Source organism: Epargyreus clarus, unplaced genomic scaffold, assembly GCF_041222505.1.
Source record: "Epargyreus clarus isolate Ecla_fem2 unplaced genomic scaffold, WU_Ecla_fem_2.2 ptg000015l, whole genome shotgun sequence".
Lineage (NCBI taxonomy): Eukaryota > Metazoa > Arthropoda > Insecta > Lepidoptera > Hesperiidae > Epargyreus > Epargyreus clarus.
In genome coordinates, this window is record NW_027332223.1 from 15,352,036 (window position 1) to 15,365,595 (window position 13,560).

General features: G+C 33.4%; 1 non-coding gene across 1 annotated transcript; it reads left to right on the top strand.

Annotated features, from left to right (window-relative positions):
• Positions 1–7,555: 7,555 nt before the first annotated feature.
• TRNAN-GUU (transfer RNA asparagine (anticodon GUU)) lies at positions 7,556–7,629 on the top strand. Its single transcript has one exon. It is a non-coding gene; the product is annotated as a tRNA-Asn (tRNA).
• The last annotated feature ends 5,931 nt before the right edge of the window (positions 7,630–13,560 follow it).

Consider the following 13,560-nt stretch of genomic DNA (forward strand, 5'->3'; position numbering starts at 1 on the left):
GGGGCTTCCGGGGTTGCGGGCGGCAAGAGTGGGAGCTCGAACCGCCCGGCCAGCGGCCCCGGGAAGGACGACGGTATGTGTGGTCGCATACCGTCGTATACACCAGATGGTGTGGCGAGAGCCAAGCTCATCTGGGCGGAGCCCGACGGGGCAACGCGCTAAGAGGACTCCGGTTGCGTTCCTTTGGAGATCCCGGAGCCCTCAACGCAGCGCAGAGGACGGCCACCGGGAGGGGTTTTAGTGCGGTAAAAATCCCACATAACTCGGCGTCGCTCCCACGTTGTCGGGTACCTTTCGAAGGTTTCCACCTCAACAAAAAAAAAAAAAAAGGAGTAATTAAATCTACATTACTATACCCTTTTAATTGGGACACAGAATAGAGATCGAATTCTAAAAGATTCTGCCACCTCTAAATTAATTTTTCATTAGGCTAAAGATTTACCATAATTTAAAGGTCATTTAAATTGAGCTTCTGGTTTCTAATTTAAAGTATAGTCCATTTATTGTTACGTATAAAATAATAATCACAATGTTAAGCATGTACAATGTCATCGTAGTCCTTGATTTCTTTTGATTACTCATACAATTTACTGGCACAAAAAATGACAGAGATCCCCAAATAAACTTATGGAGCCCAAGAATTTGTCCACTCACGCGTTCGATTAGGCACTCTTTGGGTGGCTTCGGGTTATTTGATGATATCAAGTACTGATTCGGGATACTTAAACAATTAACTGAGATTAGTATTTTTCAAAATTCGCTATAAACTCCGTGAAAATAATTGTAGATGTCAAATTACTGTTAAGTTTAAATAACTTTTGTTTGCAACGTATTTTTATAAACTAACTACATTTAATACCTATTTACTAACTAAATTTGAGACGGATTATGAATTTGAATAAAATGTTAAGTGTCACATTTACTGTTAAATTTTACATGATTTTATCAAAACAGCATTAAAGAGACGTCATTAAATAATTTGATTAATTTATTGTATCGAAATAAGTTAATTTTGTGTCTAATTTAATCGAATGCAACTATTTATTTATAATAGGAGTATTATTATCTACTAGCTCGCTACCGGCTTCGCTCGCGGTCGTAGGTTGATGACAGTTATTTTTATCAATGTTTTTCCCTCGGCAACAATACTTTTGTCAGGGCAAAAGGTGCCTTTGTCCTTTTCTGGACCTCTAACAACTTGTTTACTAAATTTCATAACAATCAGTTTGGTAGTTAAGGTGTTAAAGTGTACCAAAAAAATTTACTGCCATATTTATAATATTACTTAGGGTACAATATATTATTACAAGTTCCAAAATTCTGTACTTTTCCTTTTTATTCCACTGTTAAATTACCATGATTGTACTGAAAACATTCAAGTTAGTAGAATTAGTCTTCATCCTGACTACCGCACGCTAGATCACTAATGAAAACGTAATGATGTAGCAGAATCATTTAATCAGCTCCCTCGACCCCTGTTCTTAAAAGATTTTTACTTTTTACTTCAAAGGGGTACCTACATATTAATGACTCATGAGATTTGTTAAAAGAAAATGTAGATTTTGTGTTAGGGATGTAACAAACGGACACGTTGCTATAATTATCTATCTATAGTATCTACTGCCCATTGGCGTAACTACATAACCAACAAACAAGCAAACTATAAAATTGATCAGAGATACGTCATAAATCCATTTTTCACTTCTGGGCATGGGTCGAGTGTAAGGTTTAAGGCCATAGTTCACCGCGCTGGACACTCGTCCAGCGCGGTGTTGTGAGATGTTGTGAGTTAATGCACAAGTGTGAGTGACAGAGCACACACCCTTTGAGCACTTTTTCTTAGGAACTCTCAGGACTGTAGGTTCTTCACGATGTTTCCTTCACCGTTATTTAAAAAATCTGAGGTGCTTGCCGCGAATTCAAACTTCGAACCCACTCATTAAGATGTCGAGTTTAAACCACTAGGCTGCCTCTGGTACTCCCACTCACACTAATGATGGTATCACAGTCAAGCTATTTAGTTTAGTATCACAAACAAAACAGTTATAATGCCCAAAGGATTAATTTTATAAGAGTATCACATAGATTTTATTTCCAAAAAATACTGGAAATATGAATAAAATAACAAGGAAAAACGGTGTCTCAGAAACTATAATAACAGAAGTACGCTTAAGGAAGTCGAGACACGAAACTGCACTTATTCTCAATTCTTTGTCAAATAAGATAGGAAATTTAAAAGATCTCAGATTCCTCCCATCGGAGCTCAGGCCAAAAAAATAGACTTCGCTTCTCGAAAAAAATATTCAAGCATACCAAATTGAGTTTTTTTGCGCAGTACCTACTTATAATTACGTACATTACATATTAAACATCTTATAACAATTGAGTTCAGTACAAAGAAGATCTGTTACCATATTTTACCATAATAAATGCTAAGACTCGTTGAATGGTGTAAATATAATTAAAATATCATAAAAAGTATCAATTCGTAATATTAGCAATATCTTCTATATGCACTAGTTATTCATAAAACGGAAAATTTGTTTTTCAATGCAATACACAGATTCAGACCTATAAAGACCAAAAATAAAACAAATATGTGGTTTTATCTTTTTTGCAAGTAAATAAAAATTTAAAATAGGTATATATACAAGTAATAAGTCACTTTTAAACAACAGGCCAAAGGTTAGTCAACGCAACCAAATTCAATTTAAAGTATGTTACCACACAAAAACCAAAAATATATATACAGGACCAAAAATATAAACAAAATCCACCCCTCTTCACCGAAAACAACCCCCGTGACTTTCATAATCCAAACAGAATTATGTAATCAAATTAATGTGACAGGGCCGACGCGCCGCCATATTTAAATACTTAATACATTATTCCTAGATGATTTTGCTAAATGATAAATAGTTTTGTAATCTGTGGCGCGTGACACTTTCTTTTTGATAAGGGGAAGTTTATTATCCAAGTTATCAATCTTGATGTCTTTGTTGCTTAAAATATTAACATATTTTTGATAAATGAAATGACAATTTAGGTAGTCTGTTGAGTTATACTCTTTGTTAAAGATAGATTTGGTTACATTGTTTGAGGGTTAACATTAGAAAAAATGCTTTATCGGCCGAATGTTATGTAAAAAATAGTTCAGTGCATGTCATATTGTAGAATATTACAAAGAGTTTAAAAAAATGGTTTCTGAAATTCTATTAAATAATTTGTTTATATTTATGCTCATGTAAATTTATCAAAAACCTTTTTCGATCTTGTCTGTCGCTCTGTCAGTTTCATATCTGATTTCACGTATAATCACAACCTCTGCTTGTTTCCTTCTAAGCATTATGAGTAATGACGTATTTAACACAAACTATTCCCATAAACACGCGCGGAAAATTCATCAATTCATTAAAATATCATTGCTCTCCAACATAACATGTTCAATTAAAAAAGTACTGTACTTGTATATTTCACCAATCAACGGCAAAAAATCCAAAAATCCACTAATATTCCGTACAGACTCAGACAATGGACGTCTATATCCGACCGGTCAATTAGGGCCATTCCGCGTCGAAAAATAAATAAAGGCAACAATAAATAAAAAGCGAAATATATCGGCCTCGTTGAACGCAATCCGATATGACAGGTGACGCGACGATCAAAGGCGTCACGAGTGGCCAGTCATCCCCAAATGATTATCGGTTCCTTGGACGACGGATCGGCTTTGCTTTATTGAGCGTGATAAAAAATGGATTCCAAGTGTAAACGGTATTGTGGTGCTATTTATTTAGGCTCAGATTTCTATCGTGACGGCAATATTTGGAAATTGTGCTATCGTGTTATGAGATCGCTGCGTTTTGTAATTGAATACTGATAGTCGATATCGGTAAGTATCGTGATTATCTGCTGATGCTGCGATAGCCTTTGTAGATTATGTAATGTTTACGATTACGCACACCTACACCAGCGCGGTGGACTATACCCTAAACCACTCTTACTCAGACAGAAGAGCCGTGTCTAGCAGTGTTACAGTAATGAGTTGACAATGATTACCTATTTATAAGGAAAAAGTGTACAAACGTATATTTTCAATTTCTGCACTTAAAAGTAAGTAAGTAAGTTTTCAGGTAAGTGTATATTAAATAAAAAATATTAAACTGTGATATAAGGTTAAATCTACAATAATTGTTTTAAACATCAGATCGTAAAAATGTTCAACATAACATGACGCATACTGTAGGCCAAAAAGAAGTGTCATCTAATCTTCATCATTAAGGGTCCTTTAGATCACAAAGATTAATGCATCGTCATCGATACTTGATACATACTGAGGTATACATTTTAAACATCAAACATTAGAGATTCAAACAGGACTTATAAAATGTAAATACAGATACATTCACATATTTCAATAGTTAGCATAATAATTGCACTTTTGAAAAATAGTCCCATTTAAGATGAAAAATAGTCCCATGTAATATAGATTTTTTTTAATTCTTAGTACCTACTAACTAAAAATTTAAAAAAAATACTACAAGAGAATTACTAAAGTTAACTACAGTAATACTAGATAATAAATCCAAAATATAGCCTGTGCTATATGTACTTGGTACTTTCATTTATTATATTTGAGCCTAACGATAAAGCAGACGTGCTACATGATGGAAAGTAGTCAACGTCGCCTATAGACATTTGCAACACCAGAGGATTTGCCAATGCATCGCCAGTTTAAAACTTACATAATTTATACGAAACCAACGACACCTCATATTATTTTTAAATCTGTCAAATTGTTTAGGCATGCCAAAGAATAAGACATTCGCTCGAAAATCATTACCTTCGGCACTTAGGTAAAAAGGTGTCTATATTTTCTTTCAAAATCCTCCGTCACCTGGTTTTAATCGAATATTAAAGCTATACAAGGCAACCATTGTTACCGCGGACTTTGTGCGGCTAATACAAAACATTGTTACGTAAATTAATCTATTATGTTTTGCAGAAACGCCCGCATTTTGATATACTTCGCGGGATTAGATTAGTTGATTGAAAGTTATTTGATTGACAGGTTATTTACAGTTTGTAAAGAATTTATTTTTATTTAGAAATTGTCATTTTATGAAAGTACAAGGTAATCGGATTTTCTTTGTTGTATGACAGTATCATACATCGGCCATTGTATAATATTTTAAATATTTCTTATTCTTCTTCGAACTTCGAATACTTAATTCATCGTTTTAGTTGGTAAAAAATTATGAAATAAGCAATTTTAAAAATTGCTTTAATTTTTTACATTATATGACTCTTGTAGATAATTTATGGATTTTGGACTCATCAATTTGAAGTGTGCCTTGTTAGTTCGGCAGTAAGTATTAGTTTTCATAATTCATTTAAAGTTATATTTCTACATTCGACTAAACCTTCTGGGGCAAAGTATGAAATTTTCCAATTGGAATCGCGATGACTTTTATTGCAAAACTTTTCAATTGTAGCTGGTTTCCAGACGGTGAGATCAAGATAGTGTTCTTTCCAGCGGGAATACTTTAACTGCTCTAACCTTTGAACACTATTTGATTTTTAGTTTTGCAAGATAAAAGATTTCTTAAGAAAATTAGCACTTCCATGACGCTATGATGTACTTAAAGAGACGCATTTATCCATGTGGATAAGAATACTATTTGCAATTTAATTGCTTTTCGCTTGCAAAATATACTTTTTTATATGTTAGCTATATTTGTATGACCGAGCTACCTTGGAGCTCCGGTAAGTTATTCACGAAACATGGTTTCTCAGCAAATCTCCATCCCAAATTATAAGAATTCGTTTATTAAATAATGAAAACCGAACTTTATAATCGAAGAATATAAAATAAAATATTTAATTTAATAAATATAGAGTAATATTATATTTTCCGGTCGAGTAAGTTCCAATCTCCTCCACAAAAAGTTTTGATAAAAATCTTACATTAATACTCGTACATTTAAAAAAATTGTTCCTTTAACAGTGTCTTTTTGCTCACTTTAGCAGATGTATAAAAACCGATGAAATCCAATGATGCATTTAGCTTCTAACCATGTAGCAATGAATCACACTCGGTGGGAGTTAAAGATAAATCAAAAATAAATCACTCCATCCCTTATAGCCATAAAACCCCGCTTAAGGCGTGTGTTACGATGTAATACGTATTTGATAGTGGAAGAATTTTAATATAGTACAGTTAGTAAATTATTATTTGAAAGTGACCAGTATTGTTGTACCGGTAAGGTGCCTGTCACATCTATTTCTACCATGCAACTTTTTCGTTTTAGTGTATGTGTGTGGATACCGATTGACCCATATGGGACAATTTAGATGGTACTCGTAGAACCCTTTGTGGTTCGACTCCGGCGGCACCACCGCTACACCTATTTCTGCCTAATAATAACAGTGTTAGCTGCTGTTCCGTTTTGAAGGGTGTGGTAAGCTGCTAAAGTAAGGGGGACATACTTTTCCGAGGCGTTCCAGCTTAGTCCTCAGGGGTAGCGACGCATCTGTGGCCAACCTCAGGTAGGAATATCTAATCCTATCCGGGGTTGATTACTTATGTTCAGGGGTGGTAGTAGCTACTTACCATCAGGTGGACTGCATGCTCGTCTGCTACTCCTATATTATAAAAAAAAATCTTAGTTCTCAGGTGAAATATATGTTATAGAGTTCAGATAAAACTTATTTTCTAAGTGTACTGGGCTACAAACTATCATATACGTCAATGACTATTTACCATCACATGCTATTTCAGTTATGCTGCGCTGCTGCTATAAATGTTGGTGCTTGGTTCTTAAATAGAGGGCTCTACTTCATATCAACGATACGACGACAACAGAAGATTGGACTTGCGTAAACGATATTTCAATATTAAAGGTTAATTGAAATGACCACAGAATCATCCTTAACTAATAAATTATTGCTTGACCAGTTTTTTGATCACAAAATGGAGTCACATAATATGTATACTTACTTGACATGCTTATAGAGCAGAAACAGCAAACATGACCTATCTACCTAACGTGCAACCGTGTGATTATAATTCATTCATTTCTTAAAGATTTAATAATAATATTAATAAACGTTTATTTCGGATACGTCTCCATAGATGGATAATAACAATTTCACTTATATAACTAATGTTAGTAACAAATACACGAACCAGTAAAACATAACACATACTACTTTGCGCAAAAGTGCGACGATGCCATGTGTAAGGACATCCAATATTTCTGTATAGGCCCGTCCCACCTGTTCGCCACAGTTTGCAGCAAGCTATTTAAGAAGATCATTTTATAAAAAAAAATGTTGATAGTATTTTTTGTTATTTTTTAACTTTTACTAGGCTCAAGGATGATTTTTTATCGAAATCGTGACCAATATTTAACTAAAAGTGTATAACAATCTTGAATTATATTTACACAAATGTAATAATTATAACATATTATGTATGCTCATTAACAATATCGGCTATCTTACAATGATGTCATACATATCAATACTGTACAGTATTTTCATATTAGCTCCCATGGCCTCCGTGGCGCAATCGGCTAGCGCGTTCGGCTGTTAACCGAAAGGTTGGTGGTTCGAGCCCACCCGGGGGCGCTTTATTTTGAAAATAATATATTTTGTAAAAAACTATATATTTATATCAAACGATATATTTACCATTTTTTATTGATGTTAGATCAAGCTTAAGATAAATAAATAAATAAAAACTCAAAATATTTCCAATAAGCATGACCACACTAATCCTAGTGAATTTTCGGGATAATTACAATTAAACATTTTGAACCAGTTATTTCTGATTTACCACTTAGATAAAAGTTGTCAGATGAATTTTAACGTACTTTTCAATCGCAGAGATGGTCCGTAACTTGCAACACGTCATTCATCGGTATTAAATTACTTGTTTAGTAGTTATATAACAAAATGCTATTATTATCGTATTCGCACCATCTATAAGCCTATAATATCAGATACATTGATTGACCACTCCCACTTCGATCGTCATAGTTATTGTCAATTACTATAATGGCGAACAGCTTCCATTAACATTATACTGTTTTATTATTGTTGTATTGTTTAACAGGAATCGAACAAAATATATACAAAACGTCCATATTCCCGACGGCTATTAGACGGCCATCATTCCAGTTTATTATTGTTTCCATTCTTTTCATTTTTTCTATGGCAACACAACTCCAGATCGCAATCACTAAATGTTTGTTATAAGATTATAGCAATCGTGCAGTCTATCTGATGATGATGGCCGTCCATACACATCTATAAAACAACTCCATATAGAAAAGTGATTCTACCTAAAGCTGATCACAGGTACGTTGGCAAACTTGTGGACTTTAGCCCGTTATCCATAATCAACTGAATTATGAGTAACTATAGTACCCGTATTGATCATTTTTGTCTACTAGACATTGTCTAATTTCGATCTGTGGGAGGCAAGAATTAGGAAGCTTTATTTTTATAAATAACTGTAGTAAGACGGACCCTCATATTAGTTAGTCGGCATAAAAATCTTTTCATCGAAACCCAAGAACTGTTTCATGCTAGAAATAGATGTGGCGACTGCGGCACTCTCTTGTTCTAACTAAAACTTTCTTTTATTTTTATTTCTATACTATCTTCATTAACTAAATAATTGTCTCTTGATAATATTATATTATCTTACAAATTATGTTCGACTAGCGTTTTATTACTTTATCAGTTAATTAGTAGTCAACTGCTGTGATAACAAACATTATTACTTAATAGAAACCTTTATTATCAAATTAAGTCATTATTATTGTTCTATTCAAGCCCATTAGTGAACCACATGGAGTGGCGATCGTAAAATGAATTAAATTTATGCCTAAATATAATTCATGATTGGTAATTATTATGAGCCCCATAATATTTTACATTAGATGCATATTGGACAGAGTAGCAATAGCCATTTAAACTACATGTAAGCCACTAATGAGGATGAAAAGATTTGATTAGTTATGACAAATGAAATTATGCAGTCGTCACGCTCTAATTTTTATTAAACGCGCATGCAGTATGTCGAATGTTCAGACTACATTAAAGAACTGCACTTAACTGAGTACTGTGGTACAGTAAAGTACTCAATCTTTAAAGCCCATAAAGAAATGCCTAGAGCCCCAATATCTGTAGTTATCCATGATATTTTGATATCATGATATCCTTCTGATAACGTTTATGCTGAAATCATGCAGAAGCACTTCCGTAATTTGACTATGTATATTTAATGATAATTTTATTGTCAATTATCAATTATATCAAAAATTTAAATCAAATTGCTTATGCAAAATCCAATTAAGCCCGTATAAATTGCCACAAATCATTGCAATATTATCATTCTCACATCTTTTAAACAAACGGCCCTTAATATTATTTAATCCCACAAAATGAGCCAGAATTAATTCATGTGCATCGTTTATCATTTTAAAACGCGTCTCACATAGCATAATATAAAGTATGGGACCCAAAACGGTGCCCAAAAAACCCCTATGATGAATGTGCCTGATAAATGGAGCTCGCTAAAAGCTTTGCCTTCGTATTATACTTTTTACAAAATATGCTATAACACATGTAATTACGTGATTTATTGTACAACTTTTGATGGATAGCTAGTAAATAGGTTTTTGTAATAGATTTAGAAGAAAGGGTAAAATTACAGTCTAGTCAAGGCATTATATAAATGCCAGCGTAACAGAGCATTTACAACATAAACTATAATAGCTTGTAATAAAGTTAGTTTTAAATATTGATTTTATATATATTGGCTTTCAATGTATTTAAATAATCATATAGGTATCGTCTATGTTAATTTTTTCATTTGAATTTGGTTATATTGGTTTGTTGTTGTTGCTCGTTTGATCAGGGTTTAGATAATTCAATCTATACCTATACTTTTTCAAATATATAACGAAATTGCTTTGTTTGTTGAATTGTACAAATTTATATACTTAAATTGAATTATCAAATTGACATTGAATTATTTAAAATGATTAATTAAAACCACTTCAAAGTTTCAAACCCTTCTTAAATTAAAATGTTAAAATCCAGCCATCAATACAAAAAATCAACAGCAAATTCCAGCTTCAACAAATTAAAATTATTCATGAGGTATCATGAGATTTTTTATAGCATCCTTCGAAATCAAAACAAATATGGTTCTCAATTAATTAACGACTATCGCTACCGAAGGACCTTTGGGAACGTTCCCGGTTCGCTCTCTCTTTTCAACCGGGAATGGGAGAGCAGGACAGCCATACTTCACTAATTAGACCACCCGTCGATACGCTTCTTAATTACCTCAGTATAATTTGTGTTGGGAATTTTTATTAGTTGAATAATGATGAAAGTTTCATGGAAGTTTATAAAAACGCCGGCTTGGTTAATTCATTTGAAAGTAAACTACTCAATAATAAATGATATAATAATTAATAATGTATAAATTATTGGGATCGAAAAAAGTAGTTCTTAACAACTTGTTCGTTTTTACGTTCTTACTAGATACGAGTATCACTGCTAGGCGATAGAAGACTAAAATGTCCGAGGAGTAAAGGAGTAAAGGAGGATACTTTCCTCCTTCACTCCTTTACTTCTCTGACATTTTAATTGACAATTAAAATTGGGTAATTTGCATGTTTCTTTGGTTTTTTATTACTTTAAAAATAACGATATACATATTTTAAATTAAAAAGAATGTTATCCACTCAAATCCTAATCGCTTCTATATTCATATTCCTTTTTTCTGTGACACTGCCTGACGTCCTGAAGGAAATTCTATATTAGCAAACATTCCAATAGATTTCTTAAAATTTCTTAAAATATTTTATTTTCTAACGTCTGTCTAAGCCCTTATGGCACTTTATTCCTTTTTCCAGAAAACTAGTCATGATCCGCCAGACTTGCACAAGACTTCAGAATCTAGATTACCATTAATACGTGTGAGTTCAGACTTTACTTCAGTCCGTAATAAACCTAAGTCATAACACTTTCTCGAAGCCCGTGACTAAACTAAGTTGGTTAAGTCAGGTGGTGGGAAAAAAGCGGTTCTTTGTAGCCGAGTTATGGCGGTAAAAACCTGGACACGGGCGCCATCTGCCGCTGACAATGGGAAGATTTATCGCCTACTCTCGCAAGTCTCCAGTCTGGGTTGGTGTGGTATAAATTATAAGAAATAGCGTATTAGACGTATGATGTTCCTCTTTGGATTTTTCAAAGATGCAAGCTTGGATAATCTGTAATTATAAGAGGCATTACAAAAGAAGTCATTCTGTATATCTAATATTTTAAAAGAAAGCTAAAAAGTTATCTAATAAAAAATCTTATTAGAAATTTTAGATTTATCTTTTATCTGTGCTTTTGGGGACGTAAATCTCAAGAATGATTGAATCAATTTGTAAGAAAGTTTTCAGTGTCTTTTTTTTTTTTTCAGATACTTGATTACACATACACACGTAAATACTCGTATTACATTAGCTTTTTGTGAGTATATTTGTGTGATTTAAATCACAAGAATATATAGATAAGATTGACTTTTAACAATATAATATACGAGTAGATTAATGGCATGCAATTTATGGAAAGAACTTCCAATAGCAATACTGTCCGTAAGCTACTACATCTAGTGTTTGCTTTATCACTAGAGTTCGTTTATATTAGTTAACCCGCTTGAATCTTATAACTTAGACCACACCTTGCAGTTGTCTCGTAGATTAAAACAGTATGTAGGGATGGAGTTCACTATACTAAGCATGTATGTACTCCGCTGACTGAAAGCTAAGTAAAATAGCACTTGCGCTGTTTCAGTATATTGTATTTCAGTATAAGCCCTATTGAGAGACAGTCTGAATATTGTATAAATTGTATGGTACTTCTTTTGTTGGCGAATATGTAAAAAGCTTTTCTTTGTATACCGAATTCGACATTAGAGTATTTTTATGTAAATGTCTTAAGTAACTAAGATATTTATGAATGGGACCAATATTTGCGATTAGTTGCCAGCGCTACCTGTAAGACTTTTAAGGTAGGTAGGTAACCTCATTGAAACATCCTAAGAAGAGATATATAATTCAATGTGCAATTTTTTGAAACTGAAATAGAATTATTAATGAAAAACCCCCTCCTACAATATACCGTAGTAAGAGATGCACTGATTGTGGATTCCAGTTGAAACATTAATGTTTTCTTAAATAAAATTAGAAATCTTGAACATGGTATTTCAGTTTGGAAACTTCATAAATCATAATTTTATAAGATTGAAGTACCATGGGACCATTTCATTGCAATTCAACTGATGGTAAAATGTGAGTATTGTGCAACCACGTGTTACTTACCACACCAAACTTCATATAGAACCAAGTGTGTTACCTGAAGTCGACCACAGATGAGTTTCCCCTCCCGATGACTAAGTTGATCACCTTATATGCAAGTTAGCATGTATCCTTACTCTTTCACCGAAAGTCGAAGACTCCTTTGCGCTAGAAATAGGTGAGGCAATGGTACTTCCCTATTTAGACCATACTGGACCATACATATATCTTTACAAAAACTTGGCAAAATATTAAAAAAATCGCCAAAACCAAATTAAAAACAGACAAAAGTTACGCCAACTGGTTGGAGCAAACGAATCGCCCTAATTCAATTTGTATGGACACAGCGAGCTGCATGTTTATTCAACAATTTCACTGTTTATTCATTTTCATGTTGAACGGATATAATTAATCTGATAACCAGTGATAAAAGGAAATTGGGTTATTTGCTTGATTTTTGATACATACCTACTTACTTGCATAAATGATTTTTATTTGATTTAATAGAAGATGCAATTGTAACCTGATATAGGCCTGCATTATTAACGAATTACCTACTGTCCCACTGCTGAGCTCGTGCCTCCTCTAAAAATTAGAAGAAATAGGGTACCTACCATAGACCAGTACCCTTACTATGAGTTTTCAAAACATCCCACATTTATGTTACGTTTACTCAATCCATTGTTCTGTTCCGTTTGCTTCAATAGAATGAGTTGTTGAAAGCGCACCACTGAGTAAACGAAAATAAGTAGATAAATTCTCAACTGACGATGAACATTTCGTCTCCTTCATATCTTCTTAAAAAAGTGAGACAAAATCGAAAGCGCCATTTTGTCAATTTAGACATTTAATGTTACGTTACCGACACTATAGTTCTGATACAATCCGTTAGGGGCGCTGATACCAAAACAGTCACATTTGTCAAAACGTAAAAACTCATGGTAAGGGTACTGTATTCGTACCCACAGTCCACCGCGCGGGCCAAGTGCGGATAGGTACAATTAACATACCTTAAATAAGTATTTTAAAGATCACTCAGGCGCGTGAAAAGCAAGAGGTAATTAAGTTCAAAAGTCCAACAAACAAGACTAGGTATTCTTAATTCCGAGGAATATCGTTGACCAATAATAATAATATAGGTATAGCCAATATTTGAACGTTACTTCAGAAATTATCACCAACGTAAAAATAT